General features: G+C 34.0%; 1 protein-coding gene across 29 annotated transcripts in view; it reads right to left on the reverse strand.

The window, feature by feature from the left end:
- The window catches only part of PTPRD (protein tyrosine phosphatase receptor type D), a 2145367-nt gene that overhangs the window by 1676016 nt on the left and 454005 nt on the right, over positions 1–15346 (reverse strand). The window lies entirely within an intron of this gene.

A 15346-nucleotide genomic window follows, 5' to 3' on the forward strand; every position in this document is an offset into this window, starting at 1 on the left:
CAGATTAAGAAAGCACATTTGTAAATCCAGTTACTTAGCTGAAATCTCACAGAAGAAGATTTGTAACTGGAATATGACATTTTATTCTTGCTCAAAATACTTACTTATATACTTTGAATGAAATCATTACAGTTATAAAATTGTGTCTTATTTTTGTGGTACATTCTGCCATTTTCCAAAATAATAAAAATAATAAACTACTGCTAGCTTACTTAGAAATAGGAAACTAAGTTTTATGTGAGAATTATTTCATTAAATTCATACTGTAAGTTAATTAATTGACATAGTGGAGTAACAAAATTCACTTTTTAATTTAAAAAGTGAACATTTATTGTTTGGTATGAGGTAAGCACTTGCTTTAAATGTCTTTTATGTATATGTTAATTATTGCTGCTGTTCTACCAATTAGGAAAACAAAGCAAAGACAAGTCAAATCACTTTGAAAGGGTCACATATTTAGTAAGTGGTAAACTGGGCTTGAACTCAGGCCTTCTAATGTGTACATTCTTAAGCATACTGATGTCCCAATCTGGAATCCAGTTTTCCCACTAACACATAACAAAAGATCTGCAACAAAAGCTCATATAAATGACACATACATCTACAGGTTCAAAATTAACATATGTCTTATTAAAGGCAAGACTAATCTAGCCATATTGATTGTGCACATCCTAAAATGCTTCTGCCTTTAAATACAAATTAGTATATGATCAAATTGCAGTGTAATTTTTAACAGTTTTAAAATCTCCTCAAGACAACATACCTAACTCTATCAGAATAGATACATTAAAAAAAAAAAAAAAAAAATCAAACCAACATGCATTCCCTACAAGCTACTTGGAACTCCAAGGGAAAAAAGCAACAAGGTCACAAAACAGGTCATCTTAATGGTGTACAATCTGGGGTTGCATTTATCTTAAACAAAGGATAATGGTAACCTCCAAAATGTAAGGAAGAAAATAGTAAAAAATTTCTAAGCAAAGACAAAGAATTGGTGACACTAAGGTAGACTTAGGGGCTGATCAAATTTGAGCTGCTTTCATTCCTGCTTTTTCTATTTCAGGACTCAAGAACTTGCTGCATTCTCCCCGCTATTAGGAAGGATGAATATAAAAGGCAACCTACATTGTCTAAAAATAGACCTCAGTCCACTTTGACAAAGCACTCCATCCAGCAGCACTCTGCTGCCACACTTTCACTAAACCAATGGAGATGTCAGCTTCGTCTATTTCGTTTCTACTGGAGAGCACAGGAAATTTTCGATACTTTGACCTGTCTCCACTGGAGAGGAAGAATTTGATTTGTAAAAAGACATGGACCTAATTTTGCTAGATTTAATGAATCAGTTAAGGAAGTCTCTATATGGCTGCAGGAGCAGTCTGTCAGCAACCCCATGACAAATCTCTTTCTCTAACAGATTACAGTATGCTCACAAAAAATTCACTTCAGGGTGAAATTTGGCATGTGGTTATACATTTCTGGGATAATCATAATTTTTTCCCTTTCATTAGCAAGAAAAAAAAAATCAGTGTCTTAACCTATAGCACTTTGTTACAACTAAAATAACAAGAAAAATACATAATAAGACTAGTTAGTCCATCTCTGATAAAAACAGAAAAATAGAAATACCCTCCTTGATCAAAAGAGAGTAGAAAAATAGACACACATTTTAATAATATTTATTTTCTACCCTACAAACATTTTATCTTCCAAAAAAAAATGCCTACAGATCTTACCCTATCACAAGAAACATTAAAGGGCTTAAGACATATTTTGAAAACTGTTATATTAAGACACTGTCAGTGATTAACATTTTCACTTCCAGAGGAATTCATTTAGGACCACTTCGATTTCTTGATGAAAGCTCATTAAAGTAAAAGAGTATATCCATATTTATAATAAAATATGTTTTGCTTTTTTTCTGTTATACTTAAAATATGATCATGGTAGGAAAATCTGTAAAGTGGATATAAACTTAATGATCAAATAAAAATTATTCAACATCCCACCAGATATAATTATTATAATATTTTTGTTATATCCCCCAATACAATTTTATTTAGCAAATAAAATACACAGAGATGATATTTTTGGTATATGCATTCTATTCCATTTCATTTTCTCCTTATATCATGTTTTCTTAGATTCCTCTCAGTCCAAAGCTGAAAAGTTAATTAATGAATTCATCCATATATACACTTATACAGCAATCTATACACACATGCAGACATACAGTCACCCACCCATCCTTCTAGCCACCTATCCATACATACATACATAAACTCAAAAAATAGTTTAATGATACTGTCTATTGCAAAAAATCACTCTTCTACATAATTGTTTACTAAAACCAAAAAAAAAATATCTGTCTTATTTTAACTTATAACTTGTGGGGGAGAGAAACAACTAATAAATAGAGAAATATATGAAATGATTTCAGACAATGATATTTACCCTGATACTGGCCATTCCTGGAAGAGGTTGGCATTAGGACCTCAGAGAAGGATAAGTCAAGTCTTTCCCAGACGTTAATGATCACAGATAAATTTTGTACCTCTAGAAAATAAGTAGTCTCAAAGTTAGATTTTTATGAGGTGTAAGGAGGAGGATTTCTAAAGTCTATTAGCATAAAATATCTAGAGCTAGACCAATTTAGCCCTGATTAAGTGGGTAGAGAAAAGTCAGGATAAGAAGTTAAGCATTAAAAATCCTTCACCCTCCAAGCTAGTTATACTGTGGGAGGAAAAGGACAGACTTATGAAGTTGAATGTTTGAGACTCTAAAGTTATAGTTACCGTCCTCCTCCCCATACCCATCTTGGAGCAAGGCTTTGAGAGGGTTGGGAAGTCTTGACAAGTATCTAGTATATTTGGGGAACCCCAAGAGCATTGGTAGTATGAAGGTGCTGCTGACAGAGCCAGTTGCAAGCAGAGATCCGGGGTTCAAAGATGTGGGTGGTGACTTTGAGTCTGAAAACAAATGACTGGAACCACAGTCAAGGGAATTTTTGTACTCAGTGGCAAAATGGGACCATAAACATTGTCACAGTCAGAAATATAGGAGCAAACTAGACTACTTACAGCCAATGCCAGGAAGGATCCAAAAGATTCCAGGTGGAGGTGTACCTTTTCTATCCCTCTGCCATGGTGTGCAGGAAGTAGAAAGCACACTGCCTATATACTCAGAAGCCACCTCAAAGAGGAACATAGGAGGAGGAGAATATCTAACTAATAAAAATTTAATTCTAAGAGACTGAGCTACGTAGTGAAATGCTTAGGTTTATAAAAGTAAGACAGAGCTTTATTTATAAGTTCTGTTAGCCTAACTTTAACTTTTCTCTGTCAAAAGAAAGGTCTAGGGCTTCCCTGGTAGCGCAGTGCTTGAGAATCTGCCTGCCAATGCAGGGGACACGGATTCAAGCCCTGGTCTGGGAGGATTCCACATGCCACGGAGCGACTGGGCCTGTGAGCCACAACTACTCAGCCTGTGCGTCTGGAGCCTGTGCTCCGCAACAAGAGAGGCCACGACAGTGAGAGGCCCGTGCACCACGATGAAGAGTGGCCCCCGCTTGCCACAACTAGAGAAAGCCCTCGCACAGAAACGAAGACCCAACACAGCCGGAAATAAATATAAAAATCAATCAATTAATTAAAAAAAAATGGTCCACATCAAAAATAAACTTAAAAAAAAAAGAAAGGTCTAGGAGGAAGATGAGTTTTAGACATTTAAAAGCTACATTTTACTTTGCATATTTTAATATAGTGTTAGTAAGTCCTGAGCTCATTAGAAATATTAAAGTGTATGGTCAAAGGCTTTGACCCAAAATTTCTTCAGAGATACGTGAAATCAAGAGACAGACAGTAGTTCCTAGAACTAAAGTTATTATATCCCACCCCAATCACTTGCCTTTATTTTTAACTCTGAAGAGAAAGGAATATGCATAAATATGAGACAACTGTACAATGTGGAAAAAAAGTCAAAGTCAAAGATGGTATTGCTTATATTCCTGCTCCTGCTCCAGTAGTTCTCAGTAACTTACAGGAAAAGAATGACACATTCACAGGTTGTTTCTGTCTACTGTACATCTATTTTCTTACTTATGAGAAATGCATAGATCTACTCATTTGTTCAACATAATCTGTATCTGGCATGATGCTTGCTAAGTGTTGAGGACACAGGGACACAGTTCCTTTCTTCAAGGACATTATTGTCTAGAAAATGAGTGTGCGAATGGACACAGAACTTCAACTCTTTGATCTGATTAGGCAGCTCTCAGATTTCATATTTCAATTAAAAAATGGCATCACTGTATTCTGTGTATCACATCACAGAAAGATTGGGAAAAAAAAGAATAGCATAGGATATTGATTAAATGGAGAGATCAAAATACTGTTGTTAATAATAATCACAATAAATAGGCATTATTTAATGAGCTTATTATTTACCAAATACTGCGTTGTAAAGTATGCATTAGTCTAGTGGTCTCAACCTTGGCTGCACTCTAGGATCACCAGAGGAGCTTTTCTCTGATGTCCAGGCCACACCCAGGTCAATTTAATCACAACCTCTAGGGTAGGAACCAGTCCTCAGTAGTATATTTTAAATCTCCTCAGGTATTTCCAATGTGCAGCCAGGTTTGAGCACTACTACATTAGATACAATAAAATACACATTCTTGGCCTTCCCTGGTGGCACAGTGGTTGAGAGTCCGCCTGCCGATGCAGGGGACATGAGTTCATGCCCCAGTCCGGGAAGATCCCACATGACGCGGAGCGGCTGGGCCTGTGAGCCATGGCCGCTGAGTCTGCGTGTCCGGAGCCTGTGCTCCGCAACGGGAGAGGCCACAACAGTGAGAGGCCTGCGTACCGCAAAAAAACAAAACAAAATAAACAAAAAAAACACTTTCTTTACTGAATATACCCTTGTGAAAATCAGGACTACGTTTAGTTTTTCAATAAACCACTAAGGCTGAATAGTAACAGAGACTGTGTGGTATGTGAGGACAGATGTATGGTTTCACAATAAATTAATGGGATTTCAGTGTGCTTCCCACAGCTGGCTCAGTAAAATATTTCATTCATAGTAGAAGGGAATGAGAATATGTGAATCACATTCAGACGAATCAGAGCTATCCCTACCTATGACTATGTAGCAAGCGCAAGTAAGGAGCAATATCTGTATTATTATTTAGAGACACCAAAGGGAAATTAGATATTACTGCCATGAAGCTATCTATCCTAGGATATTCACATTGCAACACAAATTCCACTTGTCATTTTTTCCTCCTTATAGCATTTAGAAATAGAGAAATTCAAGATGATAAGATGCTATACATAGAAAATCCTAAAGACACTACCAGAAAGCTACTAGAGCTCATCAATGAATTCAATAAGGCTACTGGATATAAAATTAATGTTCAGAAATCTGTTGCATTTCTATACACTAACAATGAACTATCAGAAAGAGAAATTAAGGAAACAATCTCAATTATCATTCCACCATAAAGAATAAAATACCTAGGAATAAAACCTACCTAAGGAGGCAAAAGACCTGTATTTTGAAAACTATAAGATGCTGATGAAATAAACTGAAGACAACACAAAGAGATGGAAAGATATACCTTACTCTTGGATTGGAAGAACCAATATTGTTAAAATGACCATACTACCCAATGCAATCTACAGATTCAATGCAATCCCTATCAAATTACCAATGGCATTTTTTCACAGAACTAGAACAATTTTAAAACACAAAAGATCCCAAATACTCAAAGCAATCTTGAGAAAGAAAAAAAGGAGCTGGATGAATCAGGCTCCCTGACTTCAGACTATATTACAAAGCTATAGTCATCAAAACAGTATGGCACAAAAACTGCTATATAGATCAATGGAACAGGATAGAAAGCCCAGAAATAAACCCACAAGTTTATGGTCAATTAATCTATGACAAAGGAGGCAATAATATATTATGGAGAAAAGACAGTCTCTTCAATAAGTAGTTCTGGGAAAACTAGACAGCTACACGTAAAGGAATGAAATTAGAACATTCTCCCACACCATATACAAAAATAAACTCAAAATGGATTAAAGACCTAAATGTAAGATACTATCAAACTCCTAGAGGAAAACATAGGCAGAACACTCTTTGACATAAATCACAGCAATAATTTTTGGGGTCTGTCTCCTAGAGTAATAGAAATAAAACCAAAAATAAACAAACAGGACTGAATTAAAATTAAAACCTTTGCACAGCAAAGGAAACCATAAACAAAATGAAAAGACAACCTATGGTCTGGGAGAAAATAATGGCAAACGATGCTACTGGCAAGGGATTAGTTTCCAAAATATACAAACAGTTCATGCAGCTTAATGTCAAAAAACAGGCAAACAAAGAACCCAATCAAAAAATGGACAGAAGACTTCAATAGACACTTCTCCAAAGAAGACATACAGATGGCCAACAGGCACATGAAAAGATGCCCAATATCGCAAATTTTTAGGGAAATGAAAATCAAAACTACAATAAGGTATCACCTCACACCAGTCACAATGGCCATCATTAAAAAACCTACAACTAATAAACAGTGGAGAGGGTGTGGTGAAAAGGGAACCCTCCTACGCTGTTGGTGGGAATGTAAATTGGTACAGCCACTGTGGAGAACAGTATGGAGGTTCCTTAAAAAAATTAAAAACAGAGTTACCATATGATCCAGCAATCCCACTCCTGGGCATAGATCTGAAGAAAACTCTAATTCAAAAAGATACATGGACCCCAATATTCATAGCAGCACTATTTACAATAGCCAAGACATGGAAACAACCTAAATGTCCATTGACGGATGAATGGATAAAGATGTGGTATATGTATACAATGGAATACTACTCAGTCATACAAAAGAATGAAATAGTGTCATTTGCAGCAACATGGATGGACCTAGAGATTATTATACTAAGTAAAGTAAGTTAGAGAAAGACAAATATCATACGATATCACTTATAGGTGGAATCTTAAAAAAAATGATACAAATGAACTTATTTACAAAACAGAAATAGACTCACAGACATAGAAAACAAACTTACAGTTACCAAAGGGGACAGTGGGATTAGGGGAAGTTAGATAAATTAGGAGTTTGAGATTAATATACATACTACTATGTATAAACAGATAACCAACAAGGACCTACTGTATAGCACAGTAAACTATACACAATATCTTATAATAACCTATAATGAAAATTAATCCAAAAAAAGATTATTTTCAGATAATTACTTTGCTGTACACCTGAAACTAATACAATGTTGTAAATTAACTATACTTCAATTAAAAAAAAACAGAGAAATTCACAAATTTGTGCTCAAAGACATTCTCAAAAATTATTTGTAATACTAAGGAACTGAAAACCAACATAAATGTTTACCCATAGAAAATGGTTAAATAAATCTTGATAAATCAACATAATGGAATATAAGGTATTCATTAGAAAACACGATTTGGGTTCCCTCTGAACATTGACTGTGGGTGGTCGGATAATTTGTTTAAAAGAAAAGTCAGTCAACACATTCATAAAGTCTAATAAAAATTTTATTGGACTACATTATTGGCCTACATTTTCTTCCAAGTTTTAAGTTTGCTTTTTTTTCTATGTGTTTTAACTAGCCGACAAAAAAATAAATGATATACATATATGGTATATACATATGTATCATTAAATATAATGATCAAAGAAATTACAGCTCTTTCTCAGTTTCCAATGGGGTTATATCCTGATAAATCCATTGTAAATTGAAAATGTCATTAAGGCGAAAATGCATTTAAATATATGTAACCTACCAAACATCATAGCTTAGCCTAGCCTACCTTAAATGTAGTCAGAGAACCCTTATATTAGCCTACAGCAGGGTAAAGTCATCTAACACAAAGCTTATTTTACAATAAAGTATTGAATTTGTGTAATGTATTGAATACTGTACTGAAAGTAAAAAACACAATAGTTGTAGTGGCACAGAATGGTGTAAGTCTATAGTTTGTTTCCACTTGTGATCAAGGGGTTAACTGGGAGCTGCAGCTCCCTGCCACTGCCCAGCATCATGAGAGAGCATCTCCCACATATCTCTGGTCTGAGAAAAGATTAAAATCAAAATATGAAGTACAGTTTCTACTGAATGTGTATCACTTTTGCACCATAATAAATTCAAAAAATTATAAGTCAGACCATCGTAACCTGTTGACTGTCTGTACTTAAAACAATATTTTTTAAAATTTGCTTCTGAACACAGAAGTGATCAGTTTAAAAGCTTAATTTGATGTCACTCACTCTTCAATATTATGTGGGCTGTGGCTGTAAACTTATCCAATTAATCAAACTTGGCTGTGCAAATGTAATATTTGTGTATATGTGTATAATTTATGAACATTTTTGGTAACTTTTCTTTATTTCTTATTGAAATTAAGGTTTAATTTAAATAAAGTTCACCATTTCTAATGTAAAATATTGACAGTTTTGATAAATTCATATAGCTGTGGAACTACCACCACCATCAAGATATAAACTGCACCAACAACCCCAAAATTTACCTCTGAAGTTGTTTGTAGTCAACTCCTCTCCTCATCCCTAGGCCCAGGCAACCACTAGTCCATTTTCTGTCACTATGGTTTTACCTCTTCCAGAGTCTTACAATATACAGCCTTCTTTCACTTAACACAATGCATTTGAAATCCACCTCTGCTGTTGTGTCTATCAGTACCTTGTAGTATTCTGTTCTATGGATATATCACAGTTTACTTATCCAGATACCAGCAAAAGGATGTTTGGGTTGTTTCCAATTTGGGGCATTTATGACTAAAGCTGCTATAAAATTTGCATATATGTTTTTGTGAATATATTTTTATTTCCCTCAGAAAAACACCTAGGACTGGGATTCTTGTATGGTATGGTAAGTTTATGTTCAACTTAGAAAGGAACTCCCCAACTACTCCCCAAAGTGGTTATAAATTTTTGCATTTCCACTAGCAGAGCATGAGAATTCCTATTGGCAGCATTTGATGATAACCTTCTTTTTTGTTTTAATATAGTCATTCTTCTAATTATGTGTAGCTATCTCATTGAGGTTTTACTTTGCATTTGCCTAATGATCTGGTGCATCATTTTTTAAAATGAGTTTATATGTCATTTGTATAACTTTATTGCCTGCTCAAACATTTTGCCCATGTTTAATTGGATCATTTTTTCTTATTAAGTTTTGAGAGTTTTTCCATATATATTGTTTACAAGCCATTTAACATATATGTAATTTCCAAATATATTTTAGTTTTGTCCTTGCATTCTCTTAACAGTGTTTTTCAAATAGCAAAAGTTCTTTATTTTGATGAAGTCCAATTTATTTATTTTTCTTTACTGGGCCATTCTTTTGGTGTACTACTTAAGAAATATTCACTTAACCCAAGGACACTAAGACCTTCCCCTATATTTTCTTCCAGAAGTTTAATAAAAATTGAGGCTTTCCATTTAGGTATATGATCCATGTTATTTTTTTTTTTCTTTTTATCTGTTATGAGATAAAAATTGGGGGGGGGGTTTGACATATAGATATTCAAGAGTTTGGTACCATTTCTTGAAAAAAATTCTTTATGGGAGTTTTGTCACCTTTGTCAAAATTAAATGACCATATGCCTGTGGGTCTATTTCTGGATGGCCCGTTCTGTTCAATTGTCCTATATGTGTATATCTTTTTGTTAATACCACAATGACTTGATCTGTGCTGCATCATACTAAGTCTTGAAATCAGGTAGTGTAATTCCTCAAATTATTCTTTCTTTTCCCTAAAATTGTTAAGGCTATTTTAATATATTTGTGTTTCCATATGAATTTTAGAATTCATTTGTTGATTTAAAAAAAACTGCTAGAATTATCATCAGAATTGCACTGAATTTATAGATCAATTTAGGGAGAAGTGACATCTCAATTATATTGGTTATTTCAATCCCTGAACATAGTATGTTTCTCCATTTATTTAGGTGTATTTTGATTTCAAGATAAAATTTTAGCGTCTTGATCTTGGACATAATTTATTAAGTTTATACCCAAGGATTGCATGTATTTCTAATGTGTTTTAATCACTAATGTAATTGACACTGTTTTAAAATTTTATTTTCAGTGGTTAATTGCTAGTATGTAAAGATACAATTAATTTTCGTATACTGACCTTGTATCCTGTGACATTGCTAAACTTACTTATTAGACCTAATAGCTTTTTTTGGTATTTTTTCGGGGGAGGGGATTTTCTAAGTAGAACATTATGTAACCTGCAAATAAAAAGTCTTATTTCTCCTTTTCCAATTTGTTTTCTTCCTATTTATTTATCTTCTTGCCTTATTGCACTGGGTAGGATCTCATTTTCAGCTATGAATAAGAATGGTAAGAAAAGACATCTTTGCTTTAATTTGAATCTTAGGTTGAAAGTATACAGTCTTTCAGCTTTAAGTGTGATGGCAGTAAGTTTTTATAGATGACTTTTATCAGTTTCAGGAAGTTCTCTTCTCCTAATGCACTGAGAGTTTTTATCAGGACTAGATATTGAATTTTCTCAAAAAAATTTCTGCATCTTCTGAGATGATTATACATATTTTATTTCAGTTTTTTGATATGATAAGTTAGAATGATTGACTTTAAATATTTAAAGCCTTGCATTATTGAGATAAACCTCACTTGGTTATAAAGTACTGCCATTTTTATACACTGTTGGGCTTGGTTTGCTAAAATTTTGTTAAGAACTTTTGCATTTATATTCACTAGGAATATTGTAAAGAATATTAGTAAAGACTTGGTATTATTTCTTCCCTTAAATGTTTGATATAATTAATCAGTGAAGCCATTTAGGTCTGAGGTTTTCTTTACCAGAGCTGGCACTATTCCGGTTACCAATTTTTTCTTTAGTGAGCTTTAGGTAGCTTTTACCTTTCAAGGAATTTGCACAGTTCAAATAAGCTATGGAATTTATTAGCCTAACATTATTCATAATACCATTTAATATCCTTTTAATGTCTGTAGGATCTGTAGTGGTGTTCTTTATTCCTGATATTGGTAATTTGTGTCTTCTGTTAATTTTTCCTGATCATTCTGGCTAGAAATTAGGCATTTTACTGATATTCTCCTTGCTCTGCTTTATTTTTTTTTTTGCGGCACGCTGGCCTCTCACTGTTGTGGCCTCTCCCGTTGCGGAGCACAGGCTCCGGACGCTCCTTGCTCTGCTTTTTATTCATCCAGTTACTCTTCCAACTATTCATTAAGCCATTCAAAAAGCTTGTATTCAGTATCTCCTATGTGTCAAACATTTTGATAGATACTCTTGATACAACACAAAAAAGACATAATTTATGGGCTACGAATAAAAAATCCAGTGAGCAAGAAGAGAAGTGTACATATGAGTGAGTTATTCACAAAGTGCTATATCTCTTTTGTCCAATGTTCATTTTAAACAAGGATTTAGATTGGATTTAGATGAGATCATTATTAGGCACCCCCAAGGAATAAAGAGGGAAAAGAGGAAGACAAGAGTTATCAGCATATATTGCAAAGCTGTTTCTAACAAGATGGGTTAGGACGATCCATTGAATTCCTAGAACTGCTACTGACTTCATGGCTACCCATTGTCCTTTTCTTATTAAAAACATAAAATCTTTATATATTTAATAAAGGCAATGCTAAATTCATGGGGTTTCTTTGCCCACATATAAAATCTGAAAATGCAGTCAATTTTTATATAGTCCATTCTCTCTGCATTTATGAAATTATTAACTGCAATAATAAAAATAAAGTGATATGTGCTCTATTCTAAGAACAATTCATTTAATTAAAATCCCAATTCAACATATCATAATTCAACTCACAAACCTGGGCAGTGAAATGATTTTGATATTGCTGAATAACTTTACTAATCAAACTGTACAGTAATCCAAAATGCAATGTAAAGACTTACAATAAAAATCCATATGTATAAGTAAGTTGATTTTTAAAATTTGCATAAATTGTTTTATAAGAATTCACTATTACCTGTCTACTTATGCAAATATGCATGAATCAGGTAACTGATTTCTCTTGGTTAACCAATCCAGGGGTAAGTCATTGGAAAACAAACAAACAGACAAAACATTCTATTTCACTGCTTATTAATTTCCCTTCCTGCTGCTAAAAAATTGTGCATGTTTCAGCAGTCTCCATATGCGCCTCATAAATCTTCAATCTTTATGCTGATTGATATGACTAAAGAGACCATTCCACTGCTAGGTTATGAGATCAGTTTGCTTATATGCTAAGAACTATCATTACCACTTCAAATTCCAATATGTTAGCTCTCTTGATCCCATTTTCTCTGTCTGCTGGAAACCCTATTTTGAGTCTTTTTCTTTCCATAACTCTCACTCTTAATTGCACTGTCCTTTGAACTTTTTTTTTTTTTTTGCTGTACGCGGGCCTCTCACTGTTGTGGCCTCTCCCATTGTGGAGCACAGGCTCCGGACGCGCAGCCTCAGTGGCCATGGCTCACGGGCCCAGCCGCTATGTGGCATGTGGGATCCTCCTGGACCGAGGCATGAACCCGTGTCCCCCGCATGAGCAGGTGGACTCTCAACCACTGCGCCACCAGGGAAGCCCTGTCCTTTGAAATTTTCCCCATCTATTTTGAAGAAGATATCATTCTACTCATCTGCTCTTTTCACCTCCTATTCAGTCTTACTCCTTTATTTTTAACTTCCAGAAATAGCTCTTTCCCTATTGAACTGCTTTCAGAAATTTCTGTGGGCAGTTTCTATCCTCTCTATTTATAATAATAATGAGGACAACCAAATAAAAATAATAATGAAAAAGAAGGAAGATGAGAATGGGGAAGAGGAGAAGAAAAGAAATAAGTCAAACTATTTGAAAACATAATATAATCAGCTACCTACCTATAATTTTTATGAAATAGGTACTGATCTGAGTTTAAAATAGATATTGATGTTCAGAAGATAAAATTATTTTCCCAAGATTACTTAATTCATGTTCATCATTTAAAACTAGGTCTAACTGCTAATAGCTACAACTTATTGAGTACTTCCTATATATTAGACCAAATAAGTGCATTATCTCATTGAATAAAATAACCCCTGAAGAAAGTACTATAATAATAATCATATCACTAACTACTGAAGCTTCATAGGTAGACGAAATGGTTTGCTCAAGGTCACATATTGAGTGAGAATGTTGTTATTCAAACCCAAGTAGTCTGGCACTGGAACCGGGGACATTAATCTCCCCTTAATACTGAATATTTTTACTTTATTAAGCTATGCTACATATAAAAAATTTGGTTGTTTGTTATTTTTGTATTTTTCTTTTCTTAATTAGCCATTACTTCAGGAAGTAATATAAGCACAATATATTACTCAATGTTAAAAACTAGGTGGGGGCTTCCGTGGTGGCACAGTGGTTGAGAGTCCGCCTGCCGATGCAGGGGACACGGGCTCGTGCCCTGGTCCGGGGAGATCCCATATGCCGCAGAGCGGCTGGGCCCGTGAGCCATGGCCGCTGAGCCTGTGCGTCCGGAGCCTGTGCTCTGCAACAGGAGAGGCCACAACAGTGAGAGGCCCGCGTACCACAAAAAAAAAACAAAAAACCTAGGTTGATTCCAAAGTGAATATATAGTACAAATATATATCAATATTTATCTATCTAGACAAGAGAGAAAATATGAAAGAATAAAGGAATAAAATTTAAATTTTTATTATTTTTATTGTTTTAAAAAATCATCCTTATTTTACTGAATGCATTTTTAAATTCCAACTTTTCTAATTCAAAAAATGATTTAAATTCTATTCCTCTCAAATTGACCCATCAAATATGTAAACTTCTCATCTGGGCCAGTTTTCACCACCATTGCTATACTCTTACTAGACCATAAATCCATCCCTCATTTTAACTTGATTTTAAATACAATCTTCAAACATGTATATTACATATTACTTAGAAAACATTATGTCATCCTTTGAGATAACTGTAAAACAGAGACAACCTTTAACTATGATACAACTTAAAATATTTGCATTCAAAGGTATTCTTATGTGAATACATTCACTTTTATAAAGTGAGTTTCTAAACTGACTGGAATAAATATGGTTCAATCATTACAATTCCATTTAAATTGCTGTTTTTTTATACCCTGAAACATATTTTTCATTTCATATTCCATTTCCAAATTCAAGGTATATAGTTTATTTTTCATTTACAGAGTAAAAGACAAGATTGAAAGTCAACTCAGTATACTTCAAATGGTGGGCAAGTTAGACAAACAATTTTTCTTGAGCTAACGAAGGTCAACATCTCAAACACAACATATTCTTGAAGAATATTCTTCAAAGTAATCCTTTTCAAAAGTACATCTAAAATCAAGAATGTCTGCAGAGTGTTATTTTGAAGTAAGCTAATGCCAAAATATTCCAGTCATCAGCACACTCAATCATAAGACAGAGAAAATCTATTGACATTCTTCTTCAAAGGGTTACTGAGAGTATTATCATATTTGTAACTGAAACAGTCCTTTTTAATTTCATTTTTTGCAGATTATTTTCATAATATTAGCCTTCAGTAAATACATATTGCAACTCATATGGCAATTAACTATTTTTAACACAAAAGGACACAAAATTTTAAAAGATGGGTTGGCCTGAAACACAGAATGGAACAACACTATCATTATCCTTTCAAGTGGGAAATACAGTTTAAAAGCAATAATCAAATGATATCTAGACTTCAGTGCATAAAAATGACCAGACTATCATTTAAGAACCTTAAGGGGCTATAAAATACAGAACAGAGGACAGTTATAATCACATTCCTTCATTTTCATTTCTACAAAATCTACAAATCTACTTTAGCACTTAAGTTAAATGGCTTCAAGAGGCCCATGAGATTGAACACCTTAAGTATGAAAATGACTGCCATTTAGTGGACCAATCAATTAGCTTGACCATATACTTTTATGGTTCTTCACCTGAACTTATTTATTGCTTCTAGCCAAGTGTTTTCCAAATCGGTTGTTTTGTGTCCCATCATACTAGGTTTGTCATCAATGCATTATATTTAATGTGCTTCCACTGAGATTGTTCAAGCGTACCTGAAGAACCTCATTTTACAAAGAACTATTATGGAATGTCTATTTGACATTCCATGTCTATTTGACATTCCATACGGTGGTTCTAGGACCACCGTATACATCTGAATTCATATTAGTGTTTTGATGTTCTTCATGTGGCTTGTATAAAATACAAAGGGAAACAATATGTGTGATTTGTGTTGTCCTAATAAATCTAGAAG

Source organism: Pseudorca crassidens, chromosome 7 (genome assembly GCF_039906515.1).
Source record: "Pseudorca crassidens isolate mPseCra1 chromosome 7, mPseCra1.hap1, whole genome shotgun sequence".
NCBI lineage: Eukaryota > Metazoa > Chordata > Mammalia > Artiodactyla > Delphinidae > Pseudorca > Pseudorca crassidens.